Source organism: Meleagris gallopavo, chromosome 2 (genome assembly GCF_000146605.3).
Source record: "Meleagris gallopavo isolate NT-WF06-2002-E0010 breed Aviagen turkey brand Nicholas breeding stock chromosome 2, Turkey_5.1, whole genome shotgun sequence".
Taxonomy (NCBI): Eukaryota; Metazoa; Chordata; class Aves; order Galliformes; family Phasianidae; genus Meleagris; species Meleagris gallopavo.
The window spans coordinates 8,620,254-8,631,676 of record NC_015012.2 but is presented as its reverse complement, the minus strand read 5'-3'; the positions used below and the strand labels follow the sequence as shown (position 1 = coordinate 8,631,676).

Genomic DNA, 11,423 nt, shown 5'->3' with positions numbered 1-11,423 from the left:
ACAACTATCATGAATTTGGTTTTATAAAATGCATGCTTTGTTGGAAATGTTCCAAAGCAGTTCTTGCAGAACTACCCCTAAAAGAGCTCAATACAGGGCATGAAATTTTAGTAATGGACAACCTTAATGGGAGTTACCTTTTTAAATACAAGCTTAGTTATCAATTTAAGTATGTAAATTTAGTGCTTTGTGTCAGAAGCACCTGCGTTTTAGTTCTGCCATCTTTATGGAGCTTGTGAATCATACTGAAATCTTTAGGTGGCGTGTCGGTGAAGAATGTTATTACTTCTAGCACTTAACACATTATTTTTTGTCATTTTTATTTACTTGGAATACTGCAGAGCTACACATTCTCCTTTTCAGCCTTCTGGAACAGGGAGACTTGTTGGAGAGTATATGCGGTTTTGGTTATTTACGTTGCTCTTCACAACGGCAAGTTGTATTAAGAGGTTTATTGCACTGTCCGTATGTAAAGATGATCTCGAGGCCCCAACAATGAATGGCTTGACTTTGTGCTGGAAGCGCAAGGCAAATTGAGATAGAATGCACCTACTTTTCTGGTTACATACAAAACACATCTTGTTATCTCTGTGAGGATGAAAATGAAGTGTTGCAACTCTGCAAAACAAAGTAAATAGGACAGAAATCATTGAAATTCCCAAATATTGTTGGGAATATGATATATTCCCAATATATAGCAATGAGCTATGGGAGATGTTCAGCTGCTGTGAAAATACATACGTTTTTTTTGCTTGGCAATGCCTGAAGGAGAGCCATCAGTGATGGTTAGGTGAAAGACGGGCACTGTTTGCTGAGTGAAAGGTTAATGTTTTAGTGAGACTTTTGTTAGAAGCTCACACCAATACATGACACACAATCATAGAATCACAAAATACTTTGGTTTGGGAAGATCATCTAGTTTCAAATCCCTGCCATGGGCTGGTGCTTTGGTTTAAACCAGCAGGTGGCTGAACACCACAGTCATTTGCTTTTTCCCCCCTTCCCAGTGGGGAAGTAGGATTTCTGGGTTGAGATAAAACTATTTACTAAGACAGAGAAAAGAAAAAGAATAATTGTTATGACAAATGTAAGTGTGTGCGTGTGTGTGTGTCTGAATGCATCTAACAAATGACTTCAAGCAATTGCTCACCAAAAAAAGAGGCCCAGCTAGCCTCTTACTCCCTATGAAACTTTGCTTCTGCATGATGTCATATGGTATATGGTAATATCTCTTTGTCCCAATCCCACCCCCTCTGAGTTCCTTGTCCTGCCACCCACTCCCAGCCCCTCACTAGTAGGAGCTGAGAAACTGGAATGGCCTTGACTCTGTACAGTACTGCTCAGCAGCAAATTGAAACATCAGTGCGCTATCATTTTTCTATTAAAACCTAAACTTTGCATTATACCAGGCACTATGAAGAAAAACAGCCCTATCCCAGCTGAAACGAAGACTAAGGTTTGGGTTGGAAATATCATGAAATATCCAGTTCCAAATCCCTGACAAGGGCTGAGACACCTTCCAGTATATCAGGTTGCTGAAAGCCCTTTCCAATTTGTACTAGAACATTTCCAGGGATGGGGCATTTCCAGCTTCTCTGGGGAACCTACAGTGCCTCATCAGCTCAAGTGAACAATTTCTTTCTAATATCTAAACCTACCTGTTTTAGTTTGAAACCGTTACCCCTTGTCCTGTTACTAGACTCTCCATCTTTCCTGTAGATCCACTTTAAGTACTGGAGGGTCTCCTTGGAACCACCTCTAGAGTAAATACATCCAAATGTCTCAGCCTGGTTTCATAGGAGAGATGCTCCAACCCCCAGCGCTGAACTTTTGATGCTCCAGGTGGATTCTCACAAGAGCAGAGGGAGAGAATTGCTGCCTTAGATCATTTAGACACACTTCTTCTGATGCAGGCTATAATTGACTCTCCGGGCTGCAAGAGCATTTTGACAACTCATATTCAGTTTTTTGTCTAGCAGTATCCTCCAAATCTTTCTCTGCAGGAGAAGAAGCAGTTCTGAAGATGACAGAATTCAGTTGCTGAGGCTGTTAAAGTCAATTGTGAGCACAGAAGGACCAAATGTCCTTTTTTATCTACAGATTTTTAGCAGTTGGCTAAAATGGTTCTTCTACTCTGTTTACAGTACGAGGTATATAAATTATACCACTAGGAAATAAACCCACATTATTTTTTCCATTAGCCGAAACTGTTGAGTGTTATGCATGCAAGTAAATATGTGGTACTGTGCACACTTATTAGAAAGGAAGTAGTAATGGGCAAGCAAGGTAGCACCTGAGGCTTGGGAAATAGGGAAAGCTACATGAAAAGATTCATCTACATCTAATTTTTCTTTAGCTGTTTGAGGCTCTAGGCAGTTTAGGTAATAGGATACCTTAATGCCACTGAAGAGTCTAAAACACATGAATTTGGGAAAGAAACATCTGAGAAACAGTAATAACCCTTCAGCCTGACTTTACTAAGCCTTTTAAAGACCTGTATACAGTTTAAAAACAAATCAAGGGGCATTTTCTTACGAAATTAGGCTGCTATTTCCGTGGTAGAATATGGATTTGAATCTAAATTAGATGCTAATAGGGGCATGAATAAGGTGGAGTTTTGGGGTTGGAGTTTGCTTTAGAGCATGGAGAATTCCATTTTGTGAGTTCTTTTATCAAGAAAAAAAATAGAATTTTTGCATCTGAAGTGAAAAAATAGAAGTATATTTGGAATGAAAATTAACAAATCAGAATTCTGGTGCTGATCCTGAAGCTTTCTATATTTCTAAAGTCAAAAATTCAAGATTGAAATCCCATCTAGCTAAAAAATATTGATTAGAAATAGATTTCTACCTAATTCTCTGTGCTTCCCTTTCTTTTTCATTCAACAGATGAGAAAATCAAAGTGATTTGTTGCTTGAATATCTTCACATTATCCAATTCCTATATACAATCAGTCTTGATCAGGTTAGGCTGATAGGAAAAATGAAAACCCATGCAAATTGATAGATTTTATTTCATTGTTGGTTTTAATGCTCAGGATGAATGGTAACTGTGCTTGGTGCATCTCTTGCCATTGCTATACATCATCACCACTGTTATTTTCATACACTCCATCAAGTCTTGGATATTTTAGCATCTTACATGGATTCATGATTTTAATACCTTTTTTTTTTTAATAGAAAGTTTTCCTGTGGCAGGGGATTAGATTCTGATTAGGAAACTCCTGTTATCAATAAAAATGCTGCTTGAAATTATACAGGTTTGGGATCAGGCCAATTAACAGGTAGCATTGCCCTTGGTCCTACATCCAATTGACTTTCTATTATTGTCTTAAGCAGATTGTGCTTGTCAGTGTCTAAAACCTAAACTATTGATTGTCTAATTTTCTTTCTTACAACTTACTATTTAAATAAGTGCAGTAATCCATAGGTGGAAAAAAAAAATCAGGGAAGAAATACACCTACTTAATGTAAGTTACAAATTTGTTCTTTGTACAAGTAAAATAATTGCTACAGTGGCATTTGATAGTTGATGGTAATTTCTAGTAATAAAAATAGAGCTAATTTCCTAAGTAATGTATCGACTTATTAATGATATTTAATGGGTTTCTTTCTATTTTTATTGCTGTTGTAAATTAATTAGTTTGCTAACTTATTTCCAAAAGTCTTAATTAAAGTACTTAATAGTAAGCACAAGTAAATTACAAGACGTTGTTTTACTTAGCAGTATTTGATTTACCAATTCAAGTAACTTTTTAAGTAAGGAGCATGAAGTTCAAATGCTTCTAAAACATGTTAAAGGTTTAATGATGCTCTGAGGCTGTTAAAATGGTTATTTCAGACACTCACCATGTCCAAGAGAAAGCACTTAGCTATAAGGTTTTCAATCTTAGTAGGCAACATAAACGTATTTATTTTGAAGTGGGGAGAGAATGTGTGTTGTTGATTTCTTATGTTAATGCTTCTGTCCATTCAGCAATAGCTTTTTCAGGAGATACTAAAAGTACATAGAAATACACTCATTACCTTCCGTGCTGGTAAGTAGTTCTGTAATGATCCTCTAGCTGTAACACTCATGCAAATTTCTGAAAGTTGAAGTTAAGGTTATACTAAAAGCAAAAGCATTGATCCAAAGCAAAGAAATTGTCAAAAGAGAGAGGTTTTGGAGACCTAAAGGTAATTTTACTTGGAAAAGAGATAGTGAAAGAAGTGTAAAGATTACAGGCTGGAAACATATGAAGAACTATGATTTTTTCCATGATTCTTTTTGATAAATAGTCTAGCAACAGACTTATGAATTAACTTAGTAGATCAATACGTTTGGTTTTTTTTCTTCAAACAAGATTGCTTATGTATCTAAATCATTAGTAAAATTAATTATGTATTTGTGAATTCATATAGTAACTGAATATTTATCATTTTCCCATATATACTTGCTTTCTGCATTTTGTCTTATAAATTAATTGTCAGGACGTTGTGGTTAGCTGAGCTTAGGAAGATACCAGTGAGAATCTTTCCAAAATGAGTTCCTGATGCTTTCTACTGCAATACTACCTAGAAAAGTTAACCTCTTCTAGACCAAAGAAATAGTATCATAGAGTCATCAAGTATGAAGAATACTTTCAAAATCATCAAGTACATCTATTAACCTGACCTACCATATCCCACTGCTAAACCATATCCCCTTGTCATGACACACAGCTAACTTAGATATTAATAATTTATATTTTTGTACAGTTTTTAAATAAATAAAACTCAGTAAAAATTGTAAGATGTTTGCAGAAAATTTATGAGGCAACTAAATTATGAATTATTATTTCCTCAGTTGTAATTACGGGACCTGTACTTTCAGCAGGAACCCAACATGTAATTTTCTTTGGTTTGGAGTTCCACCACTGCTGAGAATAGTAAACAAAACAATGAGCAGAGTCAACATGGGTCCATTGTTATAAAAACTGAAAAGTAGACATTAAAATACTTAGTGCTTCATTTCAGAAGTATTAGTCTCTATTTGAGGCTCAAGACCAACACGTACCATCTTTATTAATTACATAGATAGTGCAATTGAGTGCACCCTCAGCAAGTTTGCTGATGATACTAAGCTGAGTGATGCAGTTGATACATTAGAAGGAAGGGATCCCATCCAAAGTGACCTAGACAAGCTTGAGAAGTGGGCCCATGAGAACCTAATGAGGTTCAGCAAGGCCAAGTGCAGGGTGCTGCACTTTGGGTTGAAGCCATTGCAAATATGAATACAGACTGGAAGAAGAATTCATTGAAAACAGGCCTGCGGGGAGGGACTTGGGGGTGCTGGTGGACAAAAAGCTTGACATGAGACAGCAGTGTGCGCTTGTGAACGGTATCCTGGGCTGCAACAGAAGAGAAGTAGTCAGCAGGGTGAGGGAGGTGATTGTTCCCCTGTACTCTGCACTCATGAGGCTCCTGATGGAGTACTCTGTCCATGCATGGGCCTCCATCACAAGAAAGATGTGGAGCTGTTGGAAAGGGTCCAGAGGAGGGCCATAAGGATGATCAGAGGGCTGGAGCACCTCTCCAATGAAGAAAGACTGAGGGAGCTGAAGTTGTTCATTCTGGAGAAGAGACGGCTCTGAGGAGACCACACTGTGGCCTTCTAGTACTTGAAGGGAACTTACAGACAGGAAAGAGACCAAATTGTATTCGGACTGATGGTAGTGATTGGACAAGGGAGAATGGCTTTAAACGAAAAGAGGGATGATTTAGATTAGATTTTAGAAGGAAATTTTTTACTTGGAGTGGTGAGGCACTGGTGTAGGCTGCCCAGAGAAGCTGTGGGTACCTCATCCCTGGAGATGTTCAAGGCCAGGTTGGATGGAGCCCTGGGCAGCCTGAGAGGTGGTCTGTGGCAGCCCTGCCCACAGGACGAAGTTGGAACTGGATGGGATTTAACGTCCCTTCCAGGATGAGCCATTCTACGATTCCATAATACTAACATGACCTACCCAGCTCATTTTTGTGAAACTGGAGAACTGCCTTTGATGTTAATGCTGCAGTTAAGGAAGTCAACAAGACAAGGAATAGATCCAAAGTAAAATGAAGTCAATGGGAATTATTCCATGTGTTTGACTTAAGTTCTGAGCATCCCTCATTTTTTAAATAAATAAAATAAAAAAAAAAAGCAGATTGGCTGCATACTTCTCAGAGTGGCCTGTGCTATTCGTGTAGTTTGACTGAGCTTGTTTTCCTTTGGATCTAATATCACTAAGTAGACATTTGGAAAATATATACTAAGATGAAAGTGTTTGTCTCCAACTGCATTGGCAACCACCTTCTTCCCCATTCACCTCTTCCTCCCATAAAGGAGATTATTCTGACTTCAGGCTGGGTACAAAAAAACACCTCTACCTGGTAGTATTTTAATCCTTTAGGAATCTCATGTTGGAGGAAAAGTAGTGATTTACAGATGAGTGTAGTGGCTGTAGTGAAATTAAATCATTTGAAGTTAATTCCAGAGTTATTGGAATTATTATTTCACTTGTGGGTTTGTGCCCATTTAAGTAAAATAGTCTAAAGCACTTGTTTTGGGCCTCATCTTTCATTTCACTTTTTATTTTCATCTTTTTGAAATTCAGTGATAGTATCTAGGAATAAAAAGTAAAGTGATTTACATCTTACTCTGTCTTATATAGGAGCAATATTAATTATATTAGTAGAGTAGATTCTGACAGTAATGAATCAGTGATTATGCATTTCTGTTGCTGACTGCTAGTACCTACTTATTGTAAAACCACATTTAGACAGTTATGATTATGTTAAGTAATTTAATGTGTTTAAAACATCAGTCTACCTGCCAAAGAGTGAAAGATGAACCTGAATATCTAAAGGATTTGATTTTTCATAGGTCTGTCATGGCACCGTGTTGGCGAATGAGACTTAGGGTTCTGTTGTTTTACTCAGTAATCTGATTGTGTATTTCTTTTTCTAAGATGAGGAAAAAGGTATAAAGAAATGTTTTAAATGGTGTCATAGTGCTCGTAAAACAGGTGTTTAAAATGGATGTGTTCATATAGAAGGTCAGAAGGTTGAAATCTGACACAGAAAGACTGAATGTGGATGTTTCTCACACAGTTACTGTCTTAACCAGAGTGGGCAGGTTCCACTAATTCAAAATGTTAGGTGATTTGAGTTCGGAAACAATAGCAAGAAATCTCAACTTGCAAAATTCAGATCTTTAATTATCCAAAGAGAAATGTCTGTTCTTATGAGATACTGGGAGCTGCTTGAGAGATGCTGTAAATCCATCAGTGCCTCCTGCAAATGTTGGCAGTTGTGGGTACTAAGTACTTTTTAACACCTTGAAGAATAGGCCAATACATTATCTTTTTAATGATGTATATGATTTTTATCCTGACCTTCTCCCTTAATTAAGGCTTATTTCAACAGAGGAGCCATTGATTCAGTGGAGGAAAATGAACTCTGTAATCTGCTTTCCCCAAATTGAACTTTTTTTTTATTACTATTAATTGCTGCCACTTAGTTCTTGTGATGTTTTAATTGCTTGGATTTATTGAAACAATCATAGGATTCACAGTACTCACCTGAGAAATTAGGACAATTATGATTTATGGATGATCCAATGATTTTAAACCAGTGTTACTCCAAATTCAAAGATTTCTGCGAGCTGATCTATTGTGTAAGTAGATTATAGTCTATTCCTCCCTTTCTCTTTCTTTAATAAACTCCTTTATTTTCAAAGGACTGCTAGGTTGTAACAGAAGGCATGCCGTCTCTGATTTTGCTTGAAGTAAAGGGTAGGTTTGCATAAGGTTTTGTTTTAAATAGATTTATAAAAATTTCTACTAGCTATGGAATCATAGAATGCTTTGGGTTGGAATGATGTAGTTCCAACCCCCTGCTATAGGCAGGGACACCTCCCTCTAGACCAGGTTGCTCAAAGCCGCATCCAGCCTGGCTTTGAATGCTTCCAGACTGGGGGCATTCATAACCTTGCTGTGCAACATGTTACAGTGTCTCATCACACTCACAGCAAAGAATTTCTTCTTAATATCAAATCTAAATCTACACTCTTCCAATTTAAAACATCTCCCCTTATACCCGTCACTGCCTGCCTTTACAAAAAATCGCTCCCCAGCTTTCCTGTAATCCCCTCGTCACGTAATAGAAGACTGCTATACGATCCCCCTTTTCTTTAGACTGAAGAGCCTCAGCTCTCTCAGCCTGTCCTAATAGGGTAGGTGCTCCAGCCCTCTTGGTCATCTTCATGGCCCTCCTTGGGTCCTATTCCAACAGCTCCACATCCTTCTTGTGTCGAGGGTTCCTGAACTGGACACAGTACTCCAAGTGGCGTCTCACGAGAGCAGAGCAGAAGGGCAAAATCACATCCCTTAACCTGATGGTAACTCTTCTCTTGACGCAACCCAGGACGTGGTTGGCCTTCTGGGCTGCAAGTGCACATTGCTCGCTCATGTTGAGGCTTTCATCAACCAACACTTCCAAATTCTTCTCCTCAGAGCAGCTCTCAAGCCATTCTCCGCCCAGTCTGTATTTGTGCTTGGGATTGCCCTGACCCACATGCAGGATCTTGCACTTGGCCTTGCTGAACTTCATGAGATTGGCATGGGCCCACCTCTCAAGTCTCTTCAGGTCCCTCTGGATGGCATCCCTTCCGTCTAGTGTACCAACTGCTCCACTCAGCCTTGTGTCATCTGTGAACTTGCTGAGGGTGCACTCAATCCTGCTGTCCATGTTGACTACGAAGATGTTAAATAGCATCAATCCCTGAGGATCCAGTCACTCATCACTAGTCTCCACTTGGACACTGAGCCATTGATCTCAACTCTGAGTGTGACTATCCAGCCAATTCCTTATCCAGTGAATGGTGTATCCATCAAATTCATTTTTCTCCAATTTAGTGATGGAGGTATTGTGTGGGCCAGTATCAAGTGCTTTGTACAAATCCAGGTAGATTACATCGGTTGCTCTTCCTTTATCCACTGTCATCGTAACTCCATGATAAAAGACCATCAAGTTTGTCAGGTACAGTTTGCCCATGGTGAAGCCATCTTGGTTACTACCAGTCAGCTCATCTTTATTTTCCATATGCCTTCAGAGGATCTGCTCCCTGATCTTGCCAGGCACAGAGGCAAGACTGGCTGGCCTATAGTTTCCTGGATTTTCTAGGAAAGGTTATGGTTTCATCAGATGCTAAAAGATGGCTACGCAACTTGATTCATGTTACTGAAGAATTATGGTGTTCTTTGAGAAGAGATGATCAGCAGCAGGGAGGTTTAGGAAGTCAGAACAGAAGAGAGAGATGATTAGGTGAGAAGGAATTGAACTAAGAGAACAAAAGAATAAGCAAGATGGGAAGAGGTGAGGAAAGGAAAGCCGGTTATAAACCAGTAATGCTAAAAACAAATGACATATTGTCAGGCAGGAAGAACTGGTCTAGATGGTGGAAATGATTAAAGGTTTCACCAGTTCTAAAGTGATTGGGAAAAACAATCCAATTAATTAGTAGAGCAGTCAAATTTGATCAGTTAGTCAACCAGACTGGACTAACTAGATAGATAATATGTTAAACAGGGAGAGAAGCCAAGTGAGACTGAGGGAGATTCAGCAAACTGTGAAAATTGATTAAATGCAAAAAAAATGAATATTTAAAATGATCATATGCAGAAATAAATGCATAGGGTGTTCAGGTGGAAGTTAGTTTTTTCTGTGGCTCGCAGGGGACACTGGTGAACAAAATTAGTTTTGGAGGGTGAAGAACAAGAATGAGAAGATGAGGGGACAAGGAGAAAAGATTGTCTCTATGTGTGGTACCAGACTGTAGAAGACAAGATCATGTCAGCAACAAGAACCTTATTTTTAAAGGCCTGTATGAGTATCACATGCTAGTGCTGAATTCTAAGGTGCCACTGCCCTGTAGTGATGCAGTGCATATAGAATCGAAGGACAGGGTAACTCCTCTGCTTTCTGTACTACAGTGAAATGTTCTTTAGATTCTGGCACAGGGCACTTCTACACCTCAGGGTTTATCTTCTGCAGTACTTGTATTCAGCTTGTTTTCTCTGTCTGCAAGGTCTCATTACTTATCTGCCCCAGTCTTGTTAAAATAACCTACCTGGCTCTTCTCTTGTCTTGTTCAAAACCTTTCTCTTTCTGCCTCAGGGAGTCCTGCTTGCTTTGTGCAGCTGTTCTATTTCTGCATGGGTTACTTCAACCAGCTTTCTTAGCAAACCAATTGCTGTACCAAGCCACAGAGACGTTGTTTAATAGTTTGGGGCTGTATCTAGTGTGAGAGAGGTGTGACACATTAGTGTTAGCAGTGATTGATACAGTGAAGTAGGCACTCTGTGTTAGAACAACTGAAGTTAAAAAGTCCTATCCTTGTAATTCCAAATCAAATGCATAACATGTAACTAGAAAAGCCAGCTGACAAAAAAAAAAAAAAAGAACAAACAGATGCAAAAGGTGATTTTTTTTCTTGAAAATGTAACGATCTATAATTGGGGAGTGAAGTTTTCTGAAGAGGACTGCGTGCCCCTTGAACAAAGGAGACTTCTTTATGCTGTATTTGGAAACTCAAAACCAGTAGCTGCACATCAGAATCTGGGTCAGTTCATTAAATTCACACATTGTGATCCTTTACTTTGAAGTAATGGAAAAAGTTGGGGAAAGAGAGAACTTTCAAAAGCTGCCAAGTGACTTAGGAGCACAAATTAACAGGAACTATGCTCCTTAGTCCCCCAGGAGTTTTCAAAAATCCCATCATTATTGAATTGCACTGAGGCATGCCTTCCACCTGTGAAGATGAGAAAGGAAAGACTATACGCTGTGGAGGCAGTTTTAAGGAGTATCTCTGTAAATGAAGCATACATTGCTTTTATGAATTGAGCCTTTGAAAGCCCTGGTACTAAGGCATATTGATCGAGAGGTCAAACACAGATGGAGAGATCTTAAATTACCTGTTAGGTTTTATTACATAAAAGAGATTCGAAGAACGCTTCCCCTCCTGCTTTAAATAAGTGCCAACTGAAGTGCAGAAGTTTTGTATCACTGGGAGGTTGCAAGCACTTAAATGAGTCAGCTGGATTCTGGGTCTCATTCCAGGCTGAAGTGTATTGTCTATGGGGCATGACTGATGGAGTAGCAGCAAATTCATAAGCAAAACAAGAGGTTTGGAAATGTTTTCCAGATGTACAAGGAAATATAATTTAGTCAGCTCTTACAGAGAGATTTGTCGTGTTGTTCCAAAAATGATGTAAGTGTTGGATTTTTAATTTGTTATAAATCTGAACAAAGCAACTACTATGTTACCTTTAGACTTGGAAGGTAAGAGGTAATTGATCCACTTTTGTGAAATAATAGATTGTGACGCACTGGGATCTGAGCTGTTTTGGTTGATTTTTTTTTTTTTTT

General features: G+C 38.6%; 1 protein-coding gene across 2 annotated transcripts in view; it reads left to right on the top strand.

Moving 5' to 3' along the window:
* The window catches only part of ALK (ALK receptor tyrosine kinase), a 751,299-nt gene that overhangs the window by 650,235 nt on the left and 89,641 nt on the right, over positions 1–11,423 (top strand). The window lies entirely within an intron of this gene.